At 42.5% G+C, this 11,206-nt stretch overlaps 1 long non-coding RNA gene across 2 annotated transcripts; it reads right to left on the reverse strand.

Annotated features, from left to right (window-relative positions):
* LOC123069821 (uncharacterized) lies at positions 1-9,651 on the reverse strand. 2 transcript variants are annotated; one of them, XR_006433006.1, is made up of 7 exons: positions 9,093-9,651; positions 8,797-8,892; positions 1,092-6,621; positions 836-1,009; positions 471-547; positions 169-274; positions 1-99 (listed from the first exon to the last, which is right to left on the reverse strand). It is a non-coding gene; the product is annotated as an uncharacterized lncRNA (long non-coding RNA). The 2 variants fall into 2 exon arrangements; XR_006433005.1 differs by having other exon boundaries at positions 471-1,009; positions 9,093-9,650.
* Positions 9,652-11,206: the final 1,555 nt, after the last annotated feature.

The raw sequence follows: 11,206 nt of genomic DNA on the forward strand, positions 1-11,206 counted from the left end.
GTGGGATTGATGTAGTGATTCAGGAAGAAGTCACTGATAAATCTTCGAACCATCAGCAATTCACCAGCGGGGAGCGGTTCAGGGGTCCTCTAAGATGAGCTGCAGTATTTTTAAGATCAGAATATGCCATATGAGTGGAGTAGAAGATATTAATTACGATAGACTTACTGGTACTAATTTGCAAGCATCTTCATAACTATCAGCATATTTGCAGATGAAGATCATGTGTCTACAAACATACACAAAGGTTGGTCCCTGCTTGTTGCTGAGGACACTGAAATTTTTTGTACATAATTAGTCATGTATTTGTCCTGTTAGGAACAACCTAACCGGTGTTAGATGTATTTTTGTTCTTTGGACAAAAATAGAAAGAGGTTTATTTAGAAGCTTGAACATTTCACTAGCATAAGAAAAGATATGTGCAGACTATTGGATACATTTTCTGAAAATAACGGATTTTGGTGTGTTACCAGAGAAATGATCTCGTGATGCAGAGTAGTTCCCTCTTGAACAGGTTCCTGATTTAGTTTTCCACAATGCGATCACACTATAAATGAAGATGGATTTTGACAACATCAATTATTGAACCAGATATGAATGCAAATTAATTTCAACATCATAGAATTCAATATCTATCAATGAATTGCTGAAGATGTGTCAGATCCTGAGCGTTTGTTGACACTCTGAGAGAATCCATGTAGTAAAGTGTGTTCTTGTTTAGAACAATGAATACCAAGATCCAGTGATTGCTATATATTAAGAAAGCCATGAACTTACGAATTATGTCGAAATCTGAAAGACAGTCAGTGTATGCGTGGTTATTTATTTGACTTACCGTTCATGATATGGCCACATAAATGATTTTGCATGGGACGTGTTTTCGAAGATACGGGCGACCGTGTTAATGGCCCACTCCCGTTCATCCTTACCATGTAATGCTGTACCATTTGCTAATGGAGGATCTATGAAATACACACTCCCTCTTTTTCTTCTTTGCACGTTCAATCCCCTGGGAGAAATAAAATGCAATTAGTTGTTTATCATTTACACCCTTGTATGGAGAAGTTGATTAGAGTTTGTTAAGTACTTACAAAATCAGACATCTAACATGAGTGGCATCGAGCTCGTTGAAGTTGAAGAAGAGATGTAAGTCCTCGAAATTCACATTGATCAAACCAGCATCGTGTTAGAAATGATCTCTATTGTAGCAGACTAGCAGAACATGATGACCTGCTAACTTTTGATCCATGCAATATTTATGTAACTCGCGGCAACTGGAGTTGCACTCATCAAAGTATTCACCAAAAATAAATGGCTGGCCATGGACGTAATTGTGTACTTCAAGTACGTTAGCTTTATTTTTAGCAAGCACCAAATCTATTTCTGCATCATTCATGCCGTCAGGCATAATATTACTTTCCGATTCGAACAACTTGTTGTTAATTTGGTTCTGGGCGATGAGTGCTTTAAGTAAGAGGCAATCATTCTCTTTCCTCTTCACTCTCTGGGCGCGCTTCCTCGCGGTTGCAGCCTTTTTGCCCGCTTCCTTCTTGGTACTTGAAGCACTTATGGTCCAAGGTCTGGATGGCTGAAAGGGAGACTGCAGAGCAGACGGTAAAGCTTTGACGAACTGCTTAGCAGACGGTTTAGCTATGCCGGACTACTAGGCTGGCAGTGTTGCTATGACAGACTTTGGGCTGTAGGAGTAGAGGCATCGGACTGCTGACCATGCGTTGAAGCTATGTCGGGTTTCTACGCAAGTGGTGCCAACTTGTCGGTGTGCCAAGGAGGTCGTGCCAACACATTGGTTTGCAGAGCAGGCAGTGCTGAAGCATTGATATGCTGATCACGCGGCTGCGGGCCGATGCACTGATGTGCAGTCGGTTCTGGACCTATAGACTGCTCAGCAGGCGGTTCTGAAGCATCAGACTACTTAGTAGTCCGTTCCACCAGGTTGGTGTGCTGAGCATGTGTTGCAGCTAGGTCTCCCCTTGCTGCTTCAGCGGCCGGCATCTGAACCCGTGGTGCGTCTTCAACAGTTGTAGGCCTTGCCACTGGCTACTCTAGGGCGGACGATGACATGGCCTGTACGGCACAAAGTCGGGTGGGTTGATCACAGGTTGATGCATCAGCCGTCGGATTACGAGTATTAGGTTCCTTGGGGGAAGCATGCGAGAGCTGTTGTGGCAAGGAGAGTGTCACCGGTTGAGGGGCGACATTAGTTGCTCTTGGCGGGGCTTCAGGGATCTCATCCATGAAGTCTATTTCCTTTCGTGGGCACTGGATGTGATGTAACAGTGTTTCTCCCAAGATCCTATGCTCATCAAAGTCCCCTAGGACATTCTTCAGGGCAAATTCATTGAATCCAGGCTTTACTTCAGTCACGTAGTACTTCACACAACCCGACTTCAATGGTATGGAGGCCCTCTTCCAAGAAGGGTGGGTAAACCCAGGTTGTTGCACATTTTAATATACCTTCATAATGTGTAAGCACGCCCTTCAGTCTGTCTCTCATTCCAGATAGATCAGATATATCGTCATCATGAGAAGCCGCAGTCTCAGTGTCGCTAGGGTCAGCTGATGCACAACTCCTCTTGTGTGGTGATGCCGCGCAACAACCAGCATCCTCCATGCCCGCCTCCCCTCCCATCTACTGGCTATTTGTCAGTGTTAGAGTCTTCTGCATCATCATTGACTCCTCAATTTCCTTTTGAACAGACGGATACATGTCATTCCTCAACCTTTCATACAATTCATTCTGCTTCATTTCACTCCTCGCTTTTTTCATGCCGAGCCTCTCTTCTTTGCTGAGTGTGAAAGTTCTCTTGTGCGGGACATTAACACCTATACCCCTTGCACGGCCAGGGGGCTCTCTTGTTTCCAGAGCGTCAGACAGAATGTCACATGGCCTTGAGTTCTTATAGAACCTTCCAGGGATCTCGGAAGCCTTTAACATTACATGATGTAGTTTCTCGTCATCTGAGTTTTCAAAGTAATAAGTTCCATCATCACTCCTCCTTGCATGTGCCCGCAAGTAGTCTCTAGCACGTTTGCCCCTGATTTCACTAAAGGCCGATTTCCCGCAACTACTACTTCATTGTCCTCCTGGTCCCATATCGGTTTCATGATGTAGTATCCTGCCACCACCCATACGGTGTGTGTGTGTGTTCCTCTTCTGAAGTTCCAATTGCTTGGCACTCTTCTTAGCAAACTCTGTAGTTGCACTAACCCTTTTGAATTTTGTCCAGTCTACCTTTGTAATTTGGGGGTATGCGGGGATTGGGTCCTTGCCTTCACTCAAGTACTTCTTGTATAACACGTGCTTCCAGTTTCTCCAAGCATCCCTAGCCTTATTCAGTGCAACGTGTTCCACCTGCCTTCTCCACTGCTTTGGAACGTTTGAAGTGATTCATGATCTCCCGGACTATCCTTTGTCGTGTTTTTGTGTCAGCCTTCCGAAACCCCTGCATGTTGAGTCTTGCCCTGCCAACAATGGTAGTTGGAGCCCAAGACTTTAAATCGATGCCGGTTACTTCATATATACCTTTAGGCTGGTGTGTGGGTTTTCTTGGAGCGTTCCTCCGTGTCCTGAACGGAAGGGTAATTTCTGCAGCTCTATCCAATTCCAGATTACTTGATCCTTCATCATCTGCTGAAGACCTAGGGTTGTCGGAATCAGATGAAGATACATCGCCTGAAGCATGAATGATGTCGCTGCTACTCGGCATCTACAGAGAACACATGCGAAACTCAGGAAAGGAGGATAAGCATAAAGCTAACAACTTGGTATCAAGTTGTCTAACACATGTCATGCAATAATTTAGAAAATGTACGGCTAATTTGTTAAGTTTGTGTGACTCGGGCGCCCATGGTCTGTGAATCAACAATAACTTATTGGAACAAATACAACTTATATGTACTAGTTAGGAAGGTAGATAATGAACATATATAGACTCTTCGTTATTTTATAGCCAATTTGTGAACATACGAAACGAAATAGGAAGAGGGATTGCGAGGAAGTATGCCTCACTACGATGGAGAGCAGTAACTAACAGATTTCTTAATGCAAACCCGGCAGGACCACATGAGAGGCAAGGGTTACAAGATCGATATGCTCGAGGGTGGCTAGCGAGCAAACGAAGACGGCGAGGCGCGGGCAGCCGCATGTTGGGAACAACAGTGGAGGTAGGGTTGACGCCCAAGAGCGGGCACACGGCCAGGTTGAGCACGTCGGCGCCAAAAAGGGTTCTGCTATGGATCTGGGGGAGGGTAGCTGACGATGGAGATTGGATGGACTAATTGAGTGAAACACAGACGGGCGTTGGGGGTGTTGGCGGCCTAGGTGAAAAGGGTGAAAAGTATCCCCGGTCACCATGCAGAAAGGCCTATGCAAACGGTTGTCTCTAAGCGCTCGTGTGCACAAACAACATAATTTCATTTGAAATGAAGACACACTAATTTTGAAATGAAGACGTGAGTTCATTGTTTCGCCTCTAATTTTTTCCCACGATAAGCAATCACCATTATACCACAGGTTTGATTTGCTGGGGTATTTCAGATCTCATGTGCTATATTTAAGCCATATTTGGCATTTACCATGCATTTTGGCATATAAATCAAATCCTAACCGGAACTGTATGTGCGGATGAAAGGGATGAGGATTGTCGTCCGATGTGGGAGCATCCAACAGTGTAGACGTATGATCCCTGGGTTTGGATTCTGGCCAATCAGAATGCACGACTCAGATCGCGCACGCAGCAGGGGGCATCGGCCACTGTTTGGTAGGCACACGGCTTTGTGAGTGAACCGTGTGCTATTTGAAAACATTTATATGAACTAATAACATATTATCGTTTGAATGAAAATATGAGTTCATCGTTTCACCACGAATTTTCTTTCCACGGTAAGAAATCACCATTGTACCCTATGGTTTGATTTTCTGGGGCATTTGAGATCTCGTTTCCTATATTTGAGTCATTTTTTTGCACGGGTACGGGTACGGGTACGCCTTCATCTTGCTGCCGGATACAGGCCGCTAGCGCTCGTGGATGTCGTCGACCGGACGCGGGGCAGCATCACTCGTGGACAGAGATCAATAGAAGCTTTTCTAGCAAAGCATTCTCTAATGAAAATCTTCCTAGCAACCTCATCCAATGCCACAAATGCATTAGCTCTGGTTTTAGTTGAAACTAAATTTAGCTGAAATGCGAGAAAAGCTGTTAGGAGGATAAGAAACCAGTTCCAAACAAGAACATAAACAAGTACAAGAACGAGTATAGCAAGAGGAGTTGCTGGCATGTTTATGTGAATGCGTATGTTTATTCAGTACACCATGTTTATGTTGTTCAGTACACCATGCTTATGTTGTTCAGTACATCATGTGATGGAACTACAAACTCTTTTTCTCTCTGAAACAAGCAACATTCACACAAACATCCTACATTTCTAGCATCAGAAGTTACTTGTCATGAACTGACAGATTTACACAAGTAGACCAACCAATGGAGAAATCTACTAACTGTTTAAAAGAATCAGTAATTTTGTACGCATTGGGGATTCATGTGTTTCGTTGTACTGAATTTAATAACCAAAATGCATATTCATACAAAAAACATCCAAAAAGAAGTTTAAGCACCTAGGTGGAATAAAGTTGAAGCTGACAGCCATGGACTGCTAGTCGCGATGAACTCGACCACCCTGATGCCATGGGGTTGGACTGAGGACGGCACACATGCGGCCTTGACATCGGCTGAGAGCGCGGGAGACTACAACTACCAGCACTACAAAAACACACATCGACTCTGTAGGCAAATACTACAACACACACACACCCATTCTTGAATTGCAAATTTGCAATACATATTTACATACTACATCAAGGTGATATCTCTGTACTTACAAACTTTATGTAAGGTGAACTCACGATTTTTCTTTTTGAACTTTGTTTCTTTTTTCTCCAAACTGATACAAACTTCCACCACGTACTTGTGCGATTTTATTTTCAAACAACACAAGAGAAGAGCTTTATTTACATCGTCTACATGTCCAACCATTTCATTTCTGGAAAGAAAGCAAACATCTTTGTCCTATTTATCTAACCCAACCCTTTTTGTAGAAGTGAAGCACATAATAGAGAAAAAGCTAGAAGCTGGATCGTGAATAGTATTAGAAGTTTAGTGCACACATAATAAGAAATATCAAATACAAGTATGGAGCGGCAGCAATACGGATATGTAAAAGTTCTAGAATTCGATTAAAAAATGAAGTAGCTTGATCTCGTAAGTACTACCGTAACTAGATACATGTAAAAGTTAAGTGACAACAAGTTCAAAAGAAATTCAGAAAATGAAACCGAATTGATGGGCTTACTTCATGCATTAAATTGTACTCCTTCCGTCCTAGAAAACTTGTCTCAAGCTTATTCCTCAAATGGATGTATCTAGCACTAACTTGATGCTAGATACATTTATTTGAGGAACAAGCTTTTCCGGATGGAGGGAGTACACCATACCGTATTGTCTGGATGTATACGGTGGAGTCAGTGGGCTGCACGTCGAGCCACGTTGTGCAGAGAACTGGTGTCGAATGATTCAGTCTCGGCGGGCTGGGAGCATGCCATTGCTGCAATCAGAAATTTTTGCCATTGATTTCTAAACAATAGGTACAAGAATCACCAAAATTTGGACTAAAGCTCTAGGTATTTTAGCTCAAATAACAAACACATTTAAGTTTAGAGATGAAACATAGTTGAACGTTCTTCAGTGTGATTTTCCGCATAAGGAAAATTGCAGAAGCAACATAGTTAGACTGAATCTCTAGCAACATAGTTGAACTTAGGAAATTTTCTGCCGGCCGGCCCTATGAACAACTTAGCATTGATAAACAATGCCCAACCTCAGCGCTAGCATTCTTCAAGTTACATTTAAGAGGAGCCAATTTTTTTGCCGTGTTACCGTTGACAAGAGCTAAAGTAATTACAATTATCCTAACAAGCATATGCTCAAACAAGTTGAAGTTTCTTTTACTTGGGAACAACTTCAGTTCAGGTGTCTCTCACATAAATAAATTTTATTTTAGGCTTAAGAGACAGTCAGTCTGTGTTAACTGAAAAACAACTCAAGTTTAACATGGCACATATCCTAGAGATACATGCTTCTCAAGCCTGAACAAAGGCAAACAATTTGATTTTTCAATGCATTGTAGGCAAGAACGGATCCGAGTCAGAACTGATGCGATTTATTCCATCAAACTACTACAAAAGTTTCTCTATACTATTACGTTTTTAACACAAAAGTATTGAACTGTTTGCTGCCTTTCCATTATGAATTGATGGCGTAATACATGTTGAACTGTTACTCAAGAGCAAAATTCAGAAATACATATATATTGGCGCACTCCAAATATGTGCATTCTCAGGAACAAAACTTTCTGAACCTTCTATACAAAAGAACTTGAACAATCAGTCCAAAACATATTTGAAGTTGAACGATCATTTTCCTTACTGAGTGTTAAGGAAAATGAAACAAGAGACGAGCTCGCCGGAGAACTTGGATTGAAGAGCTTGTACACGCCGCGCTGCAGGGGGGTAAGGGAGGGCGGTAGTGCATGGGGTTCTGAGGCGGCAAATGGAAGTGGAAGCAAGGGAGAACACCATTATCTTAGGACTTTATCTTGTTTTCAACACTAGTACACAGTCCCTGTACGTGCTATTCTCCCATAGGCATTAAAACAAGCACTATGTGTTTTAGGAAGAACAAGGCACCTGAATCAGAATAGACACTGAAGAAACTTGCTACAAAACATTACTTATTTAGGTGATATATGTAAACTTATAGAATTTCAAAGCATGAACTGATGATATTTTGCACACGCACCAACTAGTTTGTATTTTTTCATGAACTGATGATAGAATACACACCAAACTAATATTAAGTTTATTACAGAAATTCTCTATTCATGAACTGACAATATTTATTCTTTGTGGACTGAAGAAAAGAGAACAAAAATATACACGGAACTAACGATAGAATACACGCTGAAGAAAAAAGTATTTCTTCTCTATGAACTGACAAAGGTTTTTTCATGGCAGGCAGTACAAGAATGACTAGGAAAAAAAGAAAAACAGAGAATTTAGTGGCCAAAATCACTGTAATAACTAGTGGCAGTCTCTGTGGTTTACCTCCTGTTTCCATACCATGTAGATGGGTCTGTTGCTAGCTATAACTGCAGAGAGAGAGAGAGAGAGAGAGAGAGAGAGAGAGAGAGAGAGAGAAGAAATTGGCAAAAATATATTGTTTCTATTTCTGCTCAGACATTCCACACAAACAGGCCAAGTGCACAAGTTGAACTGATCTTGTCCATGACATGAACGGGGGCTAGTGCTGCTGCTGTACGTGCACGAGCTTCATGAGAGGTTCAACGGGAGAAGGGTGGAGCCAGATTTCAAGTAAGGATATGCACAAAGTACTTGGCAAGCAAGTCTGAGGAGCAAAATAAGTTATAGTTGGCTAACACAAGAAACAAAGTGAAACCATATACTTAGCTACTCTTTCCAAAGAGTTAGTAACATTGAATCATTCTTGTAGAAAGATATCTAGATCAGAAGTTCAGAAGTTGAGCAAGGGCATGCTTTTTGAAGTAGTGTCTATAGTAATTTGCTACCTTGCTTTTAGGTGACAATATAGTATTTGAAAACTACCTCCAAGTTACCAAATTGAAAGGTTGTAACGACGATATGCTACATGAATTGTATGGTTGAAACAGAGACAACTAAAAGAATAGGAATACACGGCCAACCTTGCCGTCGATGATAGACTTGCTTGTTGCGCATTCCTCCTTCGATTGTTGTCGGATTGTTATCGGATTTTGAGCAGCAAATGATCGGACTCCCCACTGAAACATACATAAGAAAGCATTTCAACACCTAATTCAGTAGAGATGTCTCTCCAAGGAAACCATGTCCCCCCTAAGCAACCGAAGAACAATGAATAATTTTGTATATCCGAAGAACGAAATTCAGATGGTGATAACACCAGAGCTTCCCAATTTGCACCCCTGAAAGGACTCCATTCTCTTAGCTGAGAAGAACTCACCTCTGGCTGGTGGGCGGAGCGGCCACTGATGGCAAAGAAGCTCGAAGAGTACAGCAACCACCTGGGCGCCGACGAGTAGAGGAAGTGGACATGCTACCCCTTACTCCTTCGGACTGACGGCTGCGGCGAAGTGGAGCTGATGGAGGAGGGGATCACGAGTAGCGCCGGGATGGTCGGCGCTGGAACTCGTTGGGAAGGGGTCGTTGGTGTGCGGTGGATCCGGGCCGGTGTCATGCTTGATATCCGTAGTTGGTCGGCTGGTTAGCTTGCTGGGCGATGGCCGCGGCGGGAGGTGGGGGCGGCGGCCGCGACAGGAGGTGGGCATGGCGGCCGCGACAGAAGGTGGGGGCGGCGCATCGCGAGATGGGGCGGGGGCAGCTAGCATGAGACGAGACAGAGCGGCCGGCGTGAGAAAGGGGTGGACGATGGCTGGGGCGAGGTATGGCGGCGGTGACCGGCGCGAGACAGGGCGGGGCGACCGGTGCGAGGTAGGGGGTGGGGGATGGCCGGTGCGAGGTGCAGCGGTGGCGACTGGCGCTAGATGGATGGAGTGGAGTGAGGTGGCATGCAGGTGTACTGAGAGCGTTTCTTTTGTCAGGCGGGGGTAGTGTGCTTCTTTTCTTTTCTGCAGCGGTTCGGAAATTGTAGATCGGGTCCTATGGGTCGAGAGTAACAGAATAGCCCTGGGTGAGGAATAGTTATTCTTCACCTTTCTCTGTTTTGACGTCAATACACCGTATTTTTAGGTGTCGTAAATTTTATCTTATTCATAAGTAAAAAGAGAATGTAAGAAAATATATACTCGTCATAAAAAATATTTTATGTTACGCAAAGTTACAAGCGTAAAAACATACATAAAATGCGATATTTTTGGTCTTATAACCTATTTTTTATTTTTTATACCAAATTTTACGTAGTGAATCAATATGAATGTAACTATTTGTATTCCAAACATAATTTATTTATGAAGTGATAGTAAGATTACCTCGGGTAAATAATAACTTATTCTACAACCTGGATGATGAATTGTATTAATATATATATATATATATATATATATATATATATAGGCGAAGGCCTTGTTGGTATTTAATTACAGGAAATGCATATAGAGTCCGAAAATAACGAAAATCGGTGTGTCACTGTGGCGTGCTCTCATGATCCCATGAAAAAAATTGGTAAAATTTGGCACAAGTTTTGATGCTCACACCTTCCAAATCGGAGCATCTCACAAGAAGGATCATAGTTTTCAAAAGGAGATGCGGCACTTCGGACTCCAATCGTCGGTGACTACATCGTTTTGCCTCGAATTTTTTTACACGGTAAACAATCACGAATATACCCTAGGTTTGATTTTCTGGCCCATTTTTCATGTCTCGTCTGCTATAATTAAGTCATTTTTTTGCATTTACCTTCCATTTACATGTGGGTGTTAATTAGCAAAGAAGATGTACAAATCATTGTGTATCGCTTTGCGAGTTTTCATCAATTGTCCAAGAAGCGGGGTGAAACCCTGCTACCTCTTGAGCACTGCGTTGGTTTTTCCTTGAAGAGGAAAGGGCGATGCAGCAAAGTAGCGTAAGTATTTCCCTTAGTTTTTGAGAACCAAGGTATCAATCTAGTAGGAGGCTCCACAGAAGTCTCTCGTACCTACACAAATAAACAAGAACCTCGCAACCAACGCGATAAAGGGGTTGTCAATCCCTTCACGACAACTTAATGAGATCTGATAGAGATAATAAGATAAGATAAATATTTTTGGTATTTTTATGATATAGATTGGAAAGTAAAGATTGCAAAATAAAATAGATCAGAAACTTATATGATAAAAGATAGACCGGGGGCCATAGGGTTCACTAGTGGCTTCTCTCAAGATAGCATAAGTATTACGGTGGGTGAACAAATTACTGTCGAGCAATTGATAGAAAAGTGCATAGTTATGAGAATATCTAGGCATGATCATGTATATAGGCATCACGTCCGTGACAAGTAGATCAAAACGATTCTGCATCTACTACTATTACTCCACACATCGACCGCTATCCAGCATGCATCTAGAGTATTAAGTTCATAAGAACAGAGTAACGCATTAAGCAAGATGACATGATGTAGAG

This window comes from Triticum aestivum, chromosome 3B (assembly GCF_018294505.1).
Source record: "Triticum aestivum cultivar Chinese Spring chromosome 3B, IWGSC CS RefSeq v2.1, whole genome shotgun sequence".
Taxonomy (NCBI): Eukaryota; Viridiplantae; Streptophyta; class Magnoliopsida; order Poales; family Poaceae; genus Triticum; species Triticum aestivum.